Source organism: Protopterus annectens, chromosome 7.part0 (assembly GCF_019279795.1).
Source record: "Protopterus annectens isolate FY-2018-M chromosome 7.part0, PAN1.0, whole genome shotgun sequence".
Classification (NCBI taxonomy): domain Eukaryota; kingdom Metazoa; phylum Chordata; order Ceratodontiformes; family Protopteridae; genus Protopterus; species Protopterus annectens.
Genome location: NC_056739.1, coordinates 1,418,302,303 through 1,418,321,879, shown reverse-complemented (window position 1 = coordinate 1,418,321,879; position 19,577 = coordinate 1,418,302,303).

The window sequence follows — 19,577 nt, the reverse complement described above, 5'->3', positions numbered from 1 at the left end:
TTAAAGTCTAAACAAGTGGCATAAATGACCTGATGTTAACTGTAATTTACATAATTGAACACATATATGTACAATATATGCATATTTCAAAGATTACTTTCAACAATCTGTATTTATAGTGTGCATTTGTTAGGATATACTTAAATGTAATACATCAGATAAAATGGTTGTAAACTACTGTTAATGTATTGTATGTCACATATGATGGTACTCATTTAATCTATTTTCTTCTCTCACCCCAACCCTTATCTCCTTTTTTATTTTATATTATGTGTTGCAAAATGTTTCCATGTCATCCATCTGTACCAAATCACTAAATGTTGCACAGGACAACAGGGTAGTCTAGTCTCCATTGATCAGTCTGCTCCTGCTCCACTGGCTCCAGCACCTATGGCCAGCATGTCTGGGAGCCAAACAGGTAGCACTGCCTCTGCTGCCCTTGCACTACCTGCTCCCTTAGGGAGTTCTGCCCAGGCAGCAGGTGCAGTGGTACCCTCTGGGAGCATTTGTGGAGGTGGTGATTTCATCAACTTCCTGGAGATGCCAGGGTTGGTGTGTAGGGTTATGCACCTCACCAATGGTGTTCACCTATGCCAATTGGAAAGGCAACTCTCCCTCATGGTCTATAGCAGGAGAAGATGCCAAGCACTCCAGTCACAAACAGAGTAAGTGGAAAGTAATAATTCAGTGGGTGAGGACATGATTCTTACTGTCTCCATGTTAATGGACAAGAGCCTGTGGTGTCCCCAAATTTTTGTGTCCCTCATCTTTCTTGTCTCTTGCCTTGTTTGTCTTTTTTGTTTACACTTGCTTTCTTACCTACCCAACTTACCTGACCCAGAATACTTATGTCTCTTACCCAGAATTCTTCTGTTATTGAATAAAAAAAGAAAAATGGGCACCCGTCCCATAAAATAAAATCATTCCATACGTAACTCTCCATTTGATACATGTGTCTTCTAGACACTCTCTATTCAGTCCAATTGGCTGTACAACATTAAAATTGGCTGTACAACATGATTATGTTGTTGTCACCCCTCTATCTGGAGGTGATAGTAAAATTTCAGCAAATATTCTGCGCATATTATCATTTTTTTACTGTTGAAGAAATGGATAGCTTACCTACCTCTCTCCTTAGGTTCATAGGTTCATACTAGGCTATCTGCCCTAGGGCATTTATAAGCCTAGCCAGAATGTATTTGGCTTTCGCCACCCATTTTAAATTAATTTTGCTATGCCCTTTTTCAAGGTTAGTATACGGTGCCTCTGTCTAACAGTGACACAGAAGTGATACCCGGGTTAAACCTATGATCTCCCATCCACTCATCAAGATTCCTCTTGAAGAGAGTCAATGAGGGACTCTGCCTAACCTGGACTGGGATTTTATTCCAGAGTGAAGGGAGCCTCTGGGTTATGAATCTGTCCCTCCAGCATGCCCTATTTATTTCAGTGCTGAGGTTCAAGTCTCTAGAGCGCATAGCTTGATGGGATTTGTATTTTCTGAGATGCATCATGTCCATTAATTCCGGGTTGGACATGGCTTTATATGTCAGGCAGAGATCGCCCCTGAACAGGCGGTATGCCACTGAGTAGAGCTGGAGTTTCTTTAACCGGACAGCATATGGCATCTGATTGAGCCCTTTGATCCTCTTGGTGAGGTACTTTTGGGGTCTTTCCAGTTGCTGCAGGTGTCTGGTAAGGTACATCCCAAAAGGGGCATTGTACTCAATTATGGGCCTGATGAGGGATTCCTGTATTGCTTTCCCTTTGTTCTTCTCCCTGCTTGTTCCCCATTTCATTACTTTCATATCTATCCCCATTTTAACACCTATAATCTGGTCAAACATACAATCACACGCAGCACACATAAGTAGCAGAAAAAGCAATGGATCACTTCACTTTTTGGCCTCTGTGCTTGTGCAGAGTTTAGCATAGTGCAATGTCAAGCAATGTCAAGCAACAGTGTGTGGCTTTGTAATGCTGCAGTTACCTCAGTGAAATGCTGCTTAACCCTTCTGTGCTATGGCAACACAGTATTACATGCTGAATTATACAGAATAATATCATTGCATTACCACTATTTATTTAAAAGTATTACATACACCCGGATTCGAACCCAGTATCATCTGGGCTTAAAAAGAATCTTCTCAATGCAGTTCCACCTGCTGCCACTGAGTCAGCTAAGCAGCAGGTGCATTTCATGCACTCAGTATTAACTCTCAGAATTTTAGCAATGCGGCTTATGTTTGTGCACTGCATAACTATGGGCATAATTAATGAAAATGTGTATCTTGCATGCACAAACACTATGCTAACCAATGCGCAAACCCACAGCTCATCATCGTGCTTTTCCAAGACAAATTTAGCATGTATTAGCTATTATTTATGCCATGAAACTACATGTGAAAACTTAACAAACCGAACAAAATGTCACATATTTACAGTGCAGCCATTTGTTGGCTCATCCATGTACTACTACCCTTATGCCTCCAGTGCTTTTTCACAAATATATCAACAACACTGCATACATTACTATCAAATGTGTGATGTGCAATACACATCAATTTGGTAACATACAAAACTAGAACTATCTTCACAGTTGAACATGCCTACACATCCATAAACTGACCCTGGGAACTAGTGACCCATAAGCCTAACCAGCCTTTTCTGCAAGGTTATAGAAAGATTCATCATGGACTTTATCTGCGGGAATGTAGATGACATTCAGCACTGTTGATCCAACCCATCTTGTTTTTTTCAAGGGTAGATCTTGATTTTTAAACCTAGTGGACTTCTTTGATAATATCACTAAAGCCATGGATGATGGAACACAGGACATACCACCTATCTTTATTTAGCCAAGCCCTTTGACACATTCCCCCATTCAGGTATCATTGAGAAACTCTTCCATTTTGGGATTAACCCATACCTTACTAGATGGGTAGCCAACTGGCTCATCGACAGAACTCACACTGGCAAAGTACCTCCACCAGTAGACCAGTTACCAGTGGAGTACCACAAGGATCTGTGTTGGGCCCTCTACTGTTTGGAAACTATTTCTCTGAACTTCAAGCAAAGGTAGATGTCCTGTATTGTACCAAGTTTGCAGATGACTGTCAATTGTGTGCAGTCATTTAGAGTCCCTCAATGATGGTAACATATTACAGAAAGGTCTGACAAAGACAAATGATTGCTGTCAAACTCACAGACTGAAACGTGACATAAGAAAATGACTCATTATCCCCTTTGCCAAAAAGTAGCCCTGTTAATTATGTTATACATAGCACCCTTTTAAGCTTTAAGTCACTGGTGCAAAACTTGAGAACACAGGTTGATAGCAATCTAAACTTCAATCACTATATGTCCATAGAGGTAAGACACACATTCTACATTGCCCACCTCATAACTATGGGCGTTTCATCCAAGACCAGGGAGGTTATAGCACTGCTGTACTCAACCCTTATTAGACCACTAATTGAGTACAATGTACTCTTCTCTATGTACCTCAACAGACACCTGCAGCAACTGGAGAGACCACAGAGGTCTCTAACCAAGAGAATCCAGGATCTCCATAAAATGACATACATAGAAAGACTGAAAGTCCTGTCACTGTACTCAGTATCATACAGGCCGCTATGAGTTGATCTGTGCCTGGCCTACAGAGTACTCTGGGAACCTGTCCTAATATATATATATATATATATATATATATATATATATATATATATATATATATATATATATATATATCTAAATAAATAAAACACCTGGAACAAGACTAACTTGTTTGAGAGTTCTCAACCTAGCCTGTGACATAAACAGAACATGCTGGAGAGCCAGGTATTTCTCCTAGCAATTGACACTCCTCTGGATTAGGCTCCCAGTGCATGTGAAGCAGTGCTCCTCAATGACCCTACTGAAGCTCAAATTTGACTACTGGATGGGTGATTAATAATTCACCACAGGGGTGGCACCTGTGTCCCTCAAAGAAAGGGCCAGTCAGTGCTTTTCACAAAATGTCTCTGCTAACGACTAACATTTAACTATGGAAGGTACTTGGGTTTTTACATGACTAGGCTTGTAAAGGCCCTAGTGCCATTAGCCTGGTAACCTCTTAAGAACCTATGAAGGTATAAACCTATCCAGGCCTCCCATCATCTTCTCGACTACATCCAGTGCTGATGCTATGCATTATAAGTTGTCCTGCACCCTTGTAAAGATCAGACTTGTGCAGTGTTGCTTGCATAAAATACTGAGTTCTGTAGTCTGTATACTTAGGTAGGTGTTTATTCCTCACTGCAGTCAAGAGTGTGTGAGTGTGTGTGTGTGTGTGTGTGTGTGTGTGTGTGTGTGTGTGTGTGTGTGTGTGTGTGTGTGTGTGTGTGTGGGTGTGTGTCTAAGCAGAAGTGCAGAAGTGTAAATTCTACCGTTGCTGCTTGAATGTCTTGGATTGACTGTATTTTGATATTTGCACATGCCTGCACATCCATTTCATGCAAGCCTCATAACAATTTCTCTCCAACATGCCCTGTTGATGTCATACACTATAAGTCAACCAAAGGGGAATTCAATTAAGATCAGTTCCCGCATATATATGTATATATATATATATATATATATATATATGTATGTATACACATATACACACAGAGAGAGAGGAGAGAGAGAGGGAGAGACAGAAAGATTTGGGTATGGGAACAAGGAATAATTAAAAGAATCCTTAATCACACTGCAGATTATCATAAAATATATTCAGCAACACCATCTACTACAAATACATGAGTAAATTGCAAATCATGTGTTTTATGGGTGGGACAACACCCCCACCCCACCTCCATAAAACTCACAATCCCAAAATTCTATATATACTGATTCAAATATTGTAGAACAGTGAGAGACAGGAAAATTTTCAAAAAGTACACTATATGCCAGTCTCAGACAACCATATACCTTGCAAACATTCTGTCACACTTGCACCCACTGTAACCTCACAATCCCTCAGATTCACCTGCCATTACATGCCAGCTGAATATTGAAGCACAATCCCATAAACACATTTACTTATGGCACTCTGACTCCTCTTCTTAAACATTTCTAAGCACATTTATACTAAGTGAAACATTAAGAAAATGTGGTGATTCTCATTTTGATTAAATTACCTCTTACCATAGCAGTTTGTTGAGCAACTTTTCTACAATTTCTTTTAATTGTGGTGTATTATAGAGAAATTGTTCCATCCCCACCCTGTTGTGCAGCTGTAATGTTGATATATGTAGTTTATCAGATATGGAAGGACAAGCCCCTCCACATGGGGAGTTGTTTTTATTTTCTTTATTTCTTTCAGTATCTTCTAGAGACAATAGAATCAGTTAAGTGCAATTACTTTTTGTGCTTCTCTGAGCAAAGGGGCTGTTGTGTGTCATTCTTTCACATACTGATACAAAGTGAGCATTTAAACTAGCATTTAAAAGTTTTATTTGTTGGAAGTTGCTATGACCAAGCAATATTTCCACATTATCACTAAAATCTGTGCACAGCAATATGCATTTTGGCTTTAATGGGGAGGAGAGGTTAAGCCCAACAAACTGTCGAATGGTGTTAAGGAAAGTAAGAGGCACTTAATACTTGAAACGCATATAAGATGGCAAACACTTCAATGTGTGTGTGTTTGTGTGTTTGTGTGTGTGTGTGTGTGTGTGTGCGTGTGTGTGTGTGTGTGTGTGCATGTGTATATGCATGCATGTGTGTGTATGTGTGCGCACGAGCGTGTGTGTGTGTGTGTGTGTGTGTGTGTGTGTGTGTGTGTGTGTGTGCATGTGTATATGCATGCGTGTGTGTGTACGTGTGCTCACGAGCGTGTGTGTGTGTGTGTGTGTGTGTGTGTGTGTGTGTGTGTGTGTGTGTCTGTGTGTCTGTGTGTGTGCATGCTTTGTAAGTGAGAATGCGTGTTTTTCTTCAGGACTACATGACTGAGGTAAGGATTGCTATGTAACAGAACAGTAAGGAAAAGAAAAAAATGAGCTGAATAATCAGAATGGTGCTCTATATCCACGTAGCTATGCTTTTGTTTTATTTTTTTTCCATGGAAATGTGAGTGATATGTGATACCATTAGAATGTCACAGGCTGTTTTGCAGACTCATGATGTAAGGTAGAAAGCCAATATGGACTTGTAGGAATATAGTTTAATGCTACCATTGCAATACAAAAATAAATGTTCCTGGATACAAAAAAATAATATATGAGACTTTTCCTCACAAACATCATGGTAAAATTCTTGTTTCTCCCACATTCATAGGTTCATAGGTTCATAGGTTGATAGGATGATACTAGGCTATTGGTATGGAGGCCCTTATAAGTCTAGGCAAGAATTTGAACCATGTTCTCTCAAAGTCAGCACCTGCTTCCCCTGTCCAGCAAGGACACAGGTGGTATCACAGGGGTGTATTTTCTTTTTCCCTTCCATCGTCCAGGTTCCTCTTAAATAGGACTACAGAGGTACTCTGCTTGACATGGAGAAGGAGTCTATTCCACAGATCGGGGAGTCTTTGGGACACAAATCTATCCTGCCAACAAGTTCTATTAATGTCAAAAACCAAGTTAAGGCCTTACGTGTGGGTTGCTTGAGTGGAATTTGACTTAAGGATATGCAGCAACTCCCTCAAGGCTGGGTCTGAGATGGCCTTGCATGCCAGACAGCCTTTAGCTTATCTGTGTAGGATAGGTGTTTGAGACCCTGTTTTTTTTCTGGTCAGGAGCCTCTGTGGTCTCTCTCTCTCTAGCTGTTGCATGTGTTTGGCAAAGTACATACTGAAGGGGACATTGTACTTGATTATGATTCTGATAAAGGAGGAGTGCAGGGATGTTATGACCTCCTTTTTCCTAGATGAAATACCCTTATTTATGAGGTGGGTCATGTAGAAAGCCTTCTGTACAATAGAGGCAATGTGGTGGTCAAAAGTCAGGTTGCTATCAACCTCGGTGTCCAAGTCCCTCACGACTGATTGCATGCTTAGCACATTGTTATCAATGTGATAATTAGTGGGGATACCCTTTTCCCCAAAGGGGATAATGATGCATTTCTTGGCATTCAGTTTGAGGCCATGCTTCTAGCAGCAGTCATTAGTTTGGGTAAGGACCTCTTGGAGGATGTTCACATCAGTGGGGGAATTTTGGACAGCTCCCAGCTTGCAATCATCTGCAAACTTAGTCAGCCACAGACCACTGGTTTTGACTTGTACCTTAGAAAGTATATCCCAAACAGTAGAGACCCCAAGACTGATCCTTAGAGTAAATCACTCATTATGGGTCTACTACTAGAGGTGGCTTCCACTATTTTGACTGAGTGGGTTCTATCAGTGAGCCAGTTAGCTACCCATCTGGAAACATACTGGTTGATGCCTAGCTGGGAGAGTTTATTATGCCTGAGTGGGGAATAGTGTCAAAGGCTTTGGCTAGGTGAAGGTAGACGGTGTGCATCGTCTTCCCCTCTTCCATGACTTTGGTGACTGTTTTGAAGAAGTTGACCAAGTTTAACAGGCATGATCTCCCCTTGACAAAACAAACTGAGTGGGATCAAGCATTTAGAGTTTGCCAGTGTCTTTGTTTATAAAGTCCATGATAATGAGTTCTATGGTCTTGCAGATCAGGCTAGTTAGGCTGATGGGCCTATAACTGCCTGAGTCAATGAATGCTCCACCTTTGTGTAGAGGGATGACAGTGGCTGTCCACCATTCAGCTGGGATGAAGCCAGTGCTCAGGCTTTGGTTAAATAGGGTGCCTAATGGAGCTGAGAGCTCATCCCTGAGTTCATGTAGCATACAGCCAGGGATACTATCGGGTCCCATTGTGACAGTATTTTTTGCCTTTGAGAGAGCATTAAAGACTTGCTCTCTGATGATGGGAGGGGGGGCAGGTGCTGGGGATGTCCTGGTTTTCTAAAGGGGGGAACAAGGGGTGAAGTTTTCACTGAACCTGTCTGCCAGCAGGTTGGCTATATCTATGACATTTGTATATGTGGTACTATTGACCACCAGTTCAAAGCAGATTTGGGTGGTATCTTTGAGACTGTGGACATATGTGAAGAAGGCCTTATGATTGTCCTTAGTGAATGCGGCCAATTTGGATTCGAAGTTAGCCTTAGAAGATTTCACCAGTGACCTTATGTTCTTGTTCAGACAAAGCAGAGATTGCTCTAAATTTAGCACCTGCTACTTCTTGGTCTTGGACAGCATTTTTTTCCTTTTATTATAGAGTTTGTTTATTGCTTCTGTCCACCAGACAGGTTTACTCTTCCTTGAGGAAGATGATTTGGTCCTGTCAGGTATTGCTGAGTCCATACAGCTATGTAGGTACTCATATATGTTTTTGGTGTAGACTTGGACATTAGTGCTAGTTCCGGCTGAAGGGGTGGTGGCTGTGAAGCTGCTTACAGCTGCTCTGAGAACATTGTAGTCAGCTTAGGACATTTTTTTTTGTTTGACCCTGACAAAGCGTGGGGGTGTCAGGGGAGATGGTGACTTCAAACCTGATCGCTTTATGGTCTGATCTTACTATGGAGGATGACAGAACAGACACTGTAGGGGTGCTACAGTGGCTACTCATGTTGGTTTGGACAAGGTCCAGGATATTTTCACCTCTCATAGGGGTGTTGATCAGCCAATCCAATACATTGGCATTGATGATGGTAAGGAATCTCTGGGCATTCATATTTGGGCTAGAATATGTCTTCACTCTATGGTTGGGTTGTTAAAGTCACCCAGGATCAGGGTAGAAGGTTGAATCTTGATGGATTCAAGTAAGTACAGATAGGTAGAGTGGGTGTCCTGAGTCATGGTTGGGGGCCTGTAGCGAGCTATGATTTGAATAGGTGTTTTGTCAACAGTTAACTGCACCTGGATTGTCTCCTGTGCTTCATACCATTTGAACAGCCTGAAAGTGTGAATGACTTTGATAAATATTGACACTCCACTTCCTTTGGCTTTATAGCCTTCCTTTTGGGGTCTGAATGTATGGTAGGACGAGTAACCTGGTAAGGCTGGGGGGGGGGGGTCACCACAGCTTTGAGCCAGGTTTCAGTGACTGTACAAATGTCAGCATCCTCCAGGGCAAGGAATGCTTGCAATGAGTGCAGTTTCATGCTAAGACTCATAGCGTTTAGCAGCTTGACCTTTAAATTTCATTTAGAAGAATTTTTCATTTTGGTAATTTTGTGCTCATGACTTTGCCTAAAAAGTCACTATGGGAGAAGCAAGAGCCTTTGCCAGAAGCCTGAAGCCCATGGGAGACAGATGAAGGCCATCTCTGGCAAAGCATCATGGTCTGTCAATCATGTCCTCCCAGGCTGTCAGGTACTGGATCCCCTTGGAATGACCCCAGAAACTAAGCCAAATGTTAAAGTCAATTATTTTCTGTTTGTATTGAGGCATCATTCTGGGTGATGGTAGGATGCTGCTTAAGGCTAGGGACATACTTGCTTGGGACACATATTCAGTGAGCTTAATCATGTCTCTTCATATAGTCCAGAAAGGTAGATCTCAAGTCATTCACAACAACATGGACTATGACAGAGTCATAACAGTACCTGTTGTTAAGAGACTTGAGTGTGTGCGTGATATGGCAGATTCTTATTCTAGCACCTGACAAGCAACTTACCATGACTTTCTCCTTGTCCAGCCTGGTGAGTGGCACATCTGTGTGTCTCATGATAGTGTCTCCTATGACTTGTATGTTGGATTTGTGGCTGGGCCTTAGAGGCTGTGAGACACAGACGTGCATACTATGTGTGATGCTTGGTGCTGTGGGCTGTAATGTGCATGTGTGTTTTTGCTTCAGAGGTCTCTTTTGTTTAGGTATGTTTTTGGTGAGAACATCTGCATATGTAGGAGTGTGTTGTACAGATGTGGATGGTGTTAGAGATGTGGTGTCATAGTGTTTGTGCAGACATCCTTCTTTGTGCCAGATGTACTGGCTTGTGATTTACACAGCAAGGATTCTAGATTCTTAAAATAATTGCATCCCTCACATATTGTATTCCTAGGTGGTAGTAGTAGATGGATGTCTGTGTACATAAGGCAGTTGCTACACTGTCTCAGGATGCTCATATCAACCAGACTAGCAGGAGAAACCATAGGAAATTGTTCGTCCAATGTTATCAGAATAAATGGAAGAGAGGTCATGGATAGTAGAGTAGGTACTATCTGAGTAGAGTACCTATAAGTATGAGTAGGGCTGGATAAAATGAATACAGTAGCTGCAGGTGAGGATCTCACTTACACAGGAGTGCTGTTAAAGTCAAAGTCAAAGAAAACTTTATTGTCATTCAGAACTACACCGCAGTGTAGCTAAATGAAATTACAATGCTTCATTTTGAATGCAGGAAACAGTTGTGTAAATAGACAAAGAAAAATTAATAAAATACCACAGTAGAATTTTAATAAGTAGCAATTTGTAAGTAAAGTAGGACAGCAGTGACCCACACCCATTCCAGAACAGGAGACAAAGAAGACAAGGAACAATATGAAGGTAATATTGAAAAAGTAAAATTGAAACTATAGCAGCATATCAATGAATAGACTGAATTACTGCATAGTTTGTATATTGCACTTTACAGTCCTTCAGTGTGTAGGTGATCTACCTTAGTATTGCACTTAGTTATTGCACATCCATAAAATAATCCCCTTGATAGGCTAGTTATGTAACAGACCTCATGTTTTTTTTCCAAGAGTTCAACAATCTAATGGAGAGCAGAAAGAAACTGTTTTTTAGTCTGGTGGTCTGGTGGTGGTAAGGGAAACAATGCAAATGAGGTAACTAGCAAAGGGTTAAAATAGTGCAGCAGTGATGCATGATGGGCAAACAAGCAAAAACCCATGCAAGGCTAGGTTTAAATACCACAAAAATGAAAATAAAACTGCAACACTGGAATTAACCAATCAACCCTTGTCCCTGAGTTCTTACCACAACACCCTATGCCAGACCAGTTCCAACCAGTTCACTTGCTCCCACTAAGTGCAGGCCGCCCTCAGTTAACACAAGATGGCTTAGCAGGAAACACAGGAATCACACAAACAGATCTGGATACAGTGAAACCTCTAACCAGACTATGCTAAAGATATTTAAACTCTGTTTAGTTCGACTTAACACGGAAGAACAGATACACACTTAAATATAACAGTAGCAAACAAGAGCAAACTAATTTAAACAAATTAACGAATTAACCAATAAAAAAAGCTCAGAACTCAGCCCTGTTCCAGCAGTCTTCAATCAGACAAATCCTTACTGCACATTCCTGCCACTAGGGTGCAGGGGAAACCTCTCCAAAAACAATGGCCTGGATTAGTGCTCAATTATACAAACAAAGTTAGATTCAGTAGGTCTGAATCTAGTCTATACTACAGCAAACAAGGCACACCAATTTCAGAAAGAAAAAGTTAAAATAAGCAGGCATAATAAGCCTTCAACCAGCAATTCCCAGCTCAGAAGAACATAATCTACCCTTTCCTCCCACAGGAGTGTCGACAACAAACCTTCATAATGTAAAACAACTGGCCTGAAGCCCAAGTGCTTAAACCAAAAAGCTTAGAATAACAGATACAATTTAATCAGGCTACTAATAATCAGTAATAAATGCAGCATAATAAATCCAATTGAATACTTTTAAGAACAAGCAGCAAAAGCAAAATAAAGTAATAAAGTAGGAAGATAAACAAATACAGTAAAAGCAGATGAATAAAGTACAATTTTTTCAGGTTAAGTGGGAAGGGATGAAACAAGATAATTCAAGGTTTTGAAAACTAGGGGGGGTGGGCCTTCCCAAATGATCTCTCTCTATTCAGTATAAGGGGCTGATGAGATGGGACTGGGAGGAGTGTCCAAAATGAGATTTATAATAGGGCAGACAACTCAAAAGCCACCAAATTGAAGAAAACAACAAGGACTGGGTGAGTGGGAGGGGGAAGAATGCAATTAGTAATGAGTGATATTGAGAGCAATGCAGACCACACAAACAATTCAGCTAATTACAAATATTTCTAAATAAAAGAGCAATGCTGTTTCTCAGCTTACCCCACTAATAATCAAACATTGAATAAAGAGCTTCAAATCAAAATTAAATGCAGTCAGAGGTGAGTGATATTCAGAGCAATGCAGGCCACACAAACAATGCAGCTAAATAAAAGAGCAATGCTGTTTCTCAGCTCCCCCCCCCCCCCGTTAATTAACTGATAATATTCAAAGTTTGCAAATTAATTCTTTGGTAACTTTTTTAAATGACCCTTGCCAAAACCTCTTAAAACTCCAACAGAAAAGAAAACATAAACAAAACAAATGCAATACGAGAATAACATACAAAACAGAAGTGATCAAACATTAAATAAAGAGCTTCAAATCAAAATTAAATACAGTCAGAGATGAGTGATATTCAGAACAATGCAGACCACACAAACACTTTAGCTAAATACAGATATTTCTAAATAGACTAGCAATGCTGTTTCTCAGCTCTCCCAGTAATTAACTGATGATACTGACAATTTTCAAAGGAATTGTTTTGTAGCTTTTTTTGAACTGACCCTAGCCAAGAACTCTTAAAACTCCAACAGAACAGATAACTTAAAATAAAAAAAAATGTAATACTAGAATAAGATACAAAACAGGAGTAATCAAACCTTAAATAAAGAGCTCCAAATCAAAGTTAAATGCAATCAGAGATGAGTGATATTTAGAGCAATGCAGAGCACACAAACATTTCAGCTTAATACAGATATTTCTAAATAAAAGAGCAATGCTGTTTCTCAGCCCCCCCCCCCCCCCCCCACACACACACACACACACACACCCACACACACACACTAATTAACTGATAATATTCACAGCTTGCAAATGAATTCTTTGGTAATTTTTCAACTGACCCTAGCCAAGAACTCTTAAAACTCCAACAGAACAGAAAACTTAAAACAAAACAAATGTAATAGTAGAATAAGATACAAAATAGAAGTGGTCAAACCTTAAATAAAGAGCTTCAAATCAAAATTAAATGCAGTCAGAGATGAGTGATATTCAGAGCAATGCAGACCACCAAATAAAACACCTCTACCAGGTCTAAAACCCAGGCCCCTTTCACCTACAACCCACTGCATTAACCCACCACACCACACAGATCTAAAGATGTGGATACTTCCAGATTTGATCCATCAACACCATCACCCTTACTAACATTGCTAGTCCACTGAGACACAAACTGCTAGAAAAATAAACACCTTTGCCAGCTTTCAAACTCTGGCCTCTGTCAGTATAGCACACTGTATTGACCCACCAATTAACTGGAGAAACTGACAATTATTCTACATGGACTGAAGCATTCACAAAGCACATTAAAATTGTGTTCACATACTATATGGTTATCAATTTTGAGTTTAAGCTTTTTTTCTTTCAAATGATTTCTCATTTGTTCTTTGGAATCATAGTATTACTATCAGAAGACATTTATAAATTAGAAACATGAACTGATATAATGATACTTATGTATAGAATCATGAACACTAAACTTCTCAATACTAATGTTTATTGCAATATGAAAATGCTGTCAGTTCAGAGGTTAAAACTATTTCCAAAAATGGCCAGCACACAAATACAAACCGAATGGATAAATTAAAGCAATAATAATGCTCTTATTTCTGCCAAAATCCCTCTAAGCAACAAGATCCGTTACAGAAAGACAGATTATAGTAAAACTTCTTAGTGTCACTCACAGATACCCTCACAGAATACGCTGCTGTCATCTTGAAAAATCATTTAGCAGACATATATTACCAGCACACCTCTTAAACCAAGTAAAAAGAAACAAGAAAACCTTTACCCCCATAGCACCTTAGTAGTGTATGGTAACCCTAACACTACACCTAAACTTAAGGTCCTTACTATAACACTACCACAACACAAGACAATCTCAGACATGCATACCACAGCAAAAATTATCCCCTTATCTCACCATTATCCTAACCCTTAAAACACGCAATCACACATTCATTAAATTTATCCCCTTCTCTAATGCTTACTCTAACTCTAACCTGCAAATAAGTGCCTGTTCATTAAACCAGGGTTGTGAACAAATAACCCTGTATTTCCAGTTGTTGATATAGAGAACATGAAACCAAATACACTGCACTTGCATTAAGCATGCAAGTACAATTAACAATGTGATGCCGTCTTACTATCACCCCACCAAATACAAACATATATCTTTCAGTATTTATTGCCATGCTCAGTTCATTATTTACTTGCTTATTTATTTATTTATTATATTGGACCTAGGCCTTTAAATGCAGCAAATTCCCATAATTAATGTCTTAAGGATATATCTAAAAGTTCCTACTCCTCATGTGCCACTACATTCCTCCACTCAAATCTTTTGTAGCATCCCCTTTCATTACATTCTAGCAGTATTAACCATGCCATCAAAATTAGAGTTCCTAGTGTGATACCCCCTCCTCTGGGTCAGTAATCAAGGATACTGAATCCTTACCACTGACACAGGAGAGGGACATTCACTTGGAACAAAAATGGATACACACAGTATTTCCAGATGGAGCTTTCTGCATCAATCATCCTCCATCTGGAGTCTAGATTTCTCTCTCTCTTTCTAGTTCCCCAGTAAGACTCCCTATTAGCACAGTTGAAGAGTTGAGTCCTCAACCCAGTGTCAAAGTCAAGACCTCCAACACCCTCTCTGTGAAACTGGTGCTCTGTGACCCTGCTCCAGGCAGCTGACACACACACTGCCTGAGATTTGATTTTCACACATACACGCACACACACACACACACACACACACACACACACACACACACACACACACACACACACACACACACACACACACACACACACACACACACACACACACACACACACACTCCTGGGAAAGGCTGCCACAGACTTTCTAGCCATGCCCCCTTCTGCTCAGACAATAAGGTAGTTACTGCTCCCAGACACAACAAAGCCAGCTATTTCATGGCTCTTGCAAGGGCAACCAATTGTACTGAGCGAAATTAACATTAATACAAATGATAGTGTTTGGCCAATGCAGTAGAGGTGTCAGGAGTGGCCACAGAGTCACCAAATAAATATAAGTACACTCAAAGGTTAAAATATTGTCTAAAGGACCAGCCACAATGAAAAGTTTAAATATATTTAATAATAAATAATAAATAAATAATAAAAGAACATGAAAATACATATTATCTATTTATAATAAACACCAGAGTTTCAACCACAGGAAATATAAAAATAACACAGATTAATAGATTCATACAGATAAAGAAAAACAGTACTTAACAAATCTCACTATATTTTCTTGACTGCTCTAAAGAATTACTATTCCCTGGTCACTTACTAGAGCAAGTCCAGATGAAGTAGGTAAGGGGTCCTTCTATGTCAGGTTTTGAAAACAGACTGCCCTGAAACTTCAGTTTCATCTAGTATTAAAACATAATTTCTGTCCAGGATTACAGAATGACATTGCACACATCTGGTCATCTGACTTCAGGTTCCCATACTACCACCATTACTAGAAACTGAACCAGAACCTCACACATATGTGTTACTAATGCACACAACATAGAGCTTTGTTATGATCTTTTACAGCATCTGGAAGTCATAAAACAATTTCAAACTTCCGCCCTTCCAGAGTAGCAATTAGTTCTGCTAAAGGCAATACAGATAGCTTCCTAGTACAGACTTTTTGTCTCTAGCTGCACTGAGACCTGTGAGATACAATATTTATGGCCTAAGTTAAGTAATTTAATTTTAAATTATTTTTCAAAGTTAACTGGAGTGAGATTAACCTATTCTTTTCTATTATCGTCTGTTACAATAGTACAGTTTGACATACATGTATATTTCTTTTTTGTCCAAAAGCACACAATGTTGACACATGTTTTACACAAGCAGCTTGACAAATACATTTTTCAACACAAGCATCTGTAAAAAATCAATTTGATATACGAATGTCATATAATTCTTTACAAAATTCCAGCTAACTATGCTGGCATAAGTTACACATCCCCTTCCCTACTTCTCCTGGCATAGCTTGGAATACCTCAGATTGTCATATCTCTCCTCCCATTGAAAACTCATGCCAGTGCCTCAAGTGACTCTGGAGAAACATTCCTTGTGAGGAATTAACCTATCTGGGAATACATTAACCCATACCCTGTCTTGAGAGCTGATATGCATTGGCATTGCTAACCCCACTGCGGTGCTGCACTGTCATATTATATGCTTGCAACCCTAGGATCCACCTTAATAACTTGGCATTTTGCTGCCTAGCTTGATGAAGCCATAGAACCCCCTCAGACTTCTCCTGGCATCCACTACAAATACTCAGCACCAGGGCCTCCTTATCATGGTATGTCTTCATCATGTTAACATGGTACAATTTGTGCTCCTGCCTCCAGCCTAGCAGTTCTACCATGTAGCTATCACTGACCTTCCTTACCAACTTGAAGAGTCTCTCCCAAGCTGCCTGCAGTTTATTGTGTCTGACAGAAATGAGAACCATAACCTACTGTCCAACGGAATACTTTCGGCCTCCAGCATTCCTGTCATGCCAAACCTTTTTCTGCTGTTAGGCTCCTGCCAGGTTCTCCTGGACCAAGCACATGAGCTCCCTAAGCCTTGTCCTGAGGTTTAAGACATATGCCACAACAGACTCCTCGTGGGATTCATACTCACTCTCCCACTCAACATGAAACAAATCAAAAGGCCCCTTCACCCAATGCCCATGTAGCAACTCAAAGGGAGAAAAATCTGTGGATTCATGGAGTACCTCTCTGTATGCAAGCGGTAGATGGGGAAAATATTTGTCATACTCTCTCTTAAACTGGTCTGCAAATGCCTGTAGCATGGTCTTTAGTGTAGAGTTTAACCTCTCTACAAGACCATTAATCTTGGGATGGTAGCGGATGGTCTTTAGGGCTTCATCCTACAGCACTCCCACAGACAAGTCAGCAGGTTTGACATGAAATTGGCACCTCCATCAGTGAGAATTTCTCTCATACAAACTACCCCACTGAAAATCTGTTACAAAGCATTTGCCACCTTCTCTGCCTCAATGGAGGACAGAGCCACTGTCCCTGGGTATCTAATAACATGATCTACTATATACTTCTTCCCCGTGGAGCTTGGAATACTCAGCAGCCCCACAATATCCATAGCTACCCTCTGAAATAGCTCCTCAATCACAGGCAAAGGCATCAAAGGAGCCTTGACCTAGTTTCCTGTCTAGCCTAATTTTGGCAGTACTCCCAGGTCCTGCAATACCCTGTTACATCCCTTGCAATCTCAGGACAATAATAGTTCTTCATAATATGTCTGTTGGTACATTTGATGCTCATATGACCTGAAAAGGAATGCCACGGGCTATGGCTAGAAGTGACAGATTGTATGCTGTGGGCAATACCAGCTGCTGTATTACCTCGCCCTCTAGCCCTCCCTCAGTGGTCCACTTTCTATACAGTAACGTTTGTTCCAGTGTACAGACTCCCACTTTCCTTGAGAGTCAGGTGTCTTCCTAGCTACTTCCCTCAAGTCTCTTAGTGTATGGTCCAAGGGCTGAGCCTGTCGCAACTCTATCTTTGTAACTTTTTCCAGCACCCCTTCCAGAGGAAGTCTGTTATCCTCTGACACTGGTGTCTCACCATCAGCCTGGGTAGTACCATTCACCTCTGTCCTTGCAGTCACTCTGTCCAAGAGAGCATCAGTACCTACCAGCAGCTGTGGTTCACCTTTAGACTCAACTGCTACATCTATATCTCTTTCTCACAAATAGCCACCTCACCAGCTCAGGCTTCAGATGTGGGGTCTATCTGGGTCTCCCTAGGCTACCAGATGCATATGCCTGTCTCCAAGCCTAACTGGATGTAACTGCATGCACACAATGTACTGCATTATCAAAATCATTCCATATCAAGACATCTGTAGGAATATCCTCAAACACACCTACCTGCTTGCTTCCTTTTCCACCTTCCCATTCAAGGTGAACCCTGGCCAAATTAATTTGGAATGGGGTCTCTCCTAAAGTGCTGACTGGAAAGGACTGCCCAAGCAAGTATTGCTCCTGTTTTATCACTGCAGGTATCTCAATGGTTGTGTCAGAGGCTGCGTCTCTCTTAGCAGTGGCCTATTTTCTATCCACTAAGATAGGATACAACTCTGGTGATAGTTTGGTACCCCTGTTGTCTCCAGACAACTTTCCACTGGCATACTGTTATTCCCACATGTTGGTTCTCCCACCTTTTGTTCCCCACCTTGCTTCTGTGGATGTCTATAGGATACATGGCCTCACTGGTTACATTTAAAATATTTAATCCTTGATCCTGGCTGTGTACTTGAACTAGGGGCTTTCCATGTTACTGGTAGACGCTATTGGGGTGGTTTAGGCTGCCCACCATGAGTTCCCTTATACCCATGTGCAGCAGTGGGTATCCCCTTCTTGTGCAGTGATGCCATGTTTGCTAAGTAGAGAGCCACTTTTTCCCCAGTTCACCTGCAGAGTTATACTCCTGGTCTGCCAGCCAGATTCTCATGTCCTCAGGCAGAGTTTTAAGGGCTTGTTCCCTCACCAATATGTCTGGCAGCCCTTCAGAAGTGGTGACCTACCACCCACACACCCACCTATAAAAGTAAGTGCTTAACTCAGCAATTTATTTTATTTTATTTTACATTTGTTGACCGGGAAAGTCTGACTAGGTTCCACAGAGCCTGTTTTCAGCGGAGGCCTGGGGAGAAATGCTCCAGATGCATGTCTTTGGAATGTGGGAGGAAACCGGAGTACCCGGAGGAAACCCACATGAACACAGGGAGAACATGCAAACTCCACACAGAAGGCACCCCAGCCGAGAATCGAACCGGAGAACCTCTTGCTGTGAGGCGACAACGTTAACCGCTGCACCACTGCGCCGCAATATAATCACACATACTTTCATCTGCCTTGCATCTATGCTCATGGAACTATTTTCTGTAAGATTCAGGTGTTAACTTAAAACATTCTAGTAAACAATGTTTTACTTTACCATAGTTAAAAAAATCAATATCAGATAATTTAGAAACAGCAGTTATAACTTTATTGTGGAGTAAAGGGGTCAAGAACCATACCCAGAGCACTTGGTCAGCATTATACTGCTGACCTATCTTCCAGAAAAAGGAAGCCAATCTGGTTGTCCCCGGCCGTAAACAAACTCTACAACAGAAGAAAGAAACTGTTGCAAAAATTAGTAAAATCCCATGACTGGAGGAACTCCCTGGTCAGCCTCAGTAAGAAGCTGAGAGCCCTCATAAAATCCTCAAAAGCTAGTTACAAAAACAAAATTGCCACTGATTCTAAAGACAACCACAAAGCATTCTATAGCTATGTCAAGAATCTCAATGGCAACACTCAGATCTGCTCTGCACAAAAATTTCAGAACCAACTGATATTGCCAACATCCTGGCAGATAGGTTCAGTGCTAACTTTACCCCCTTCTCATCCACTAAAGGGCCCATCTCTATACTGGAAGAATGCAAAGTTCCTGTAATCACAGC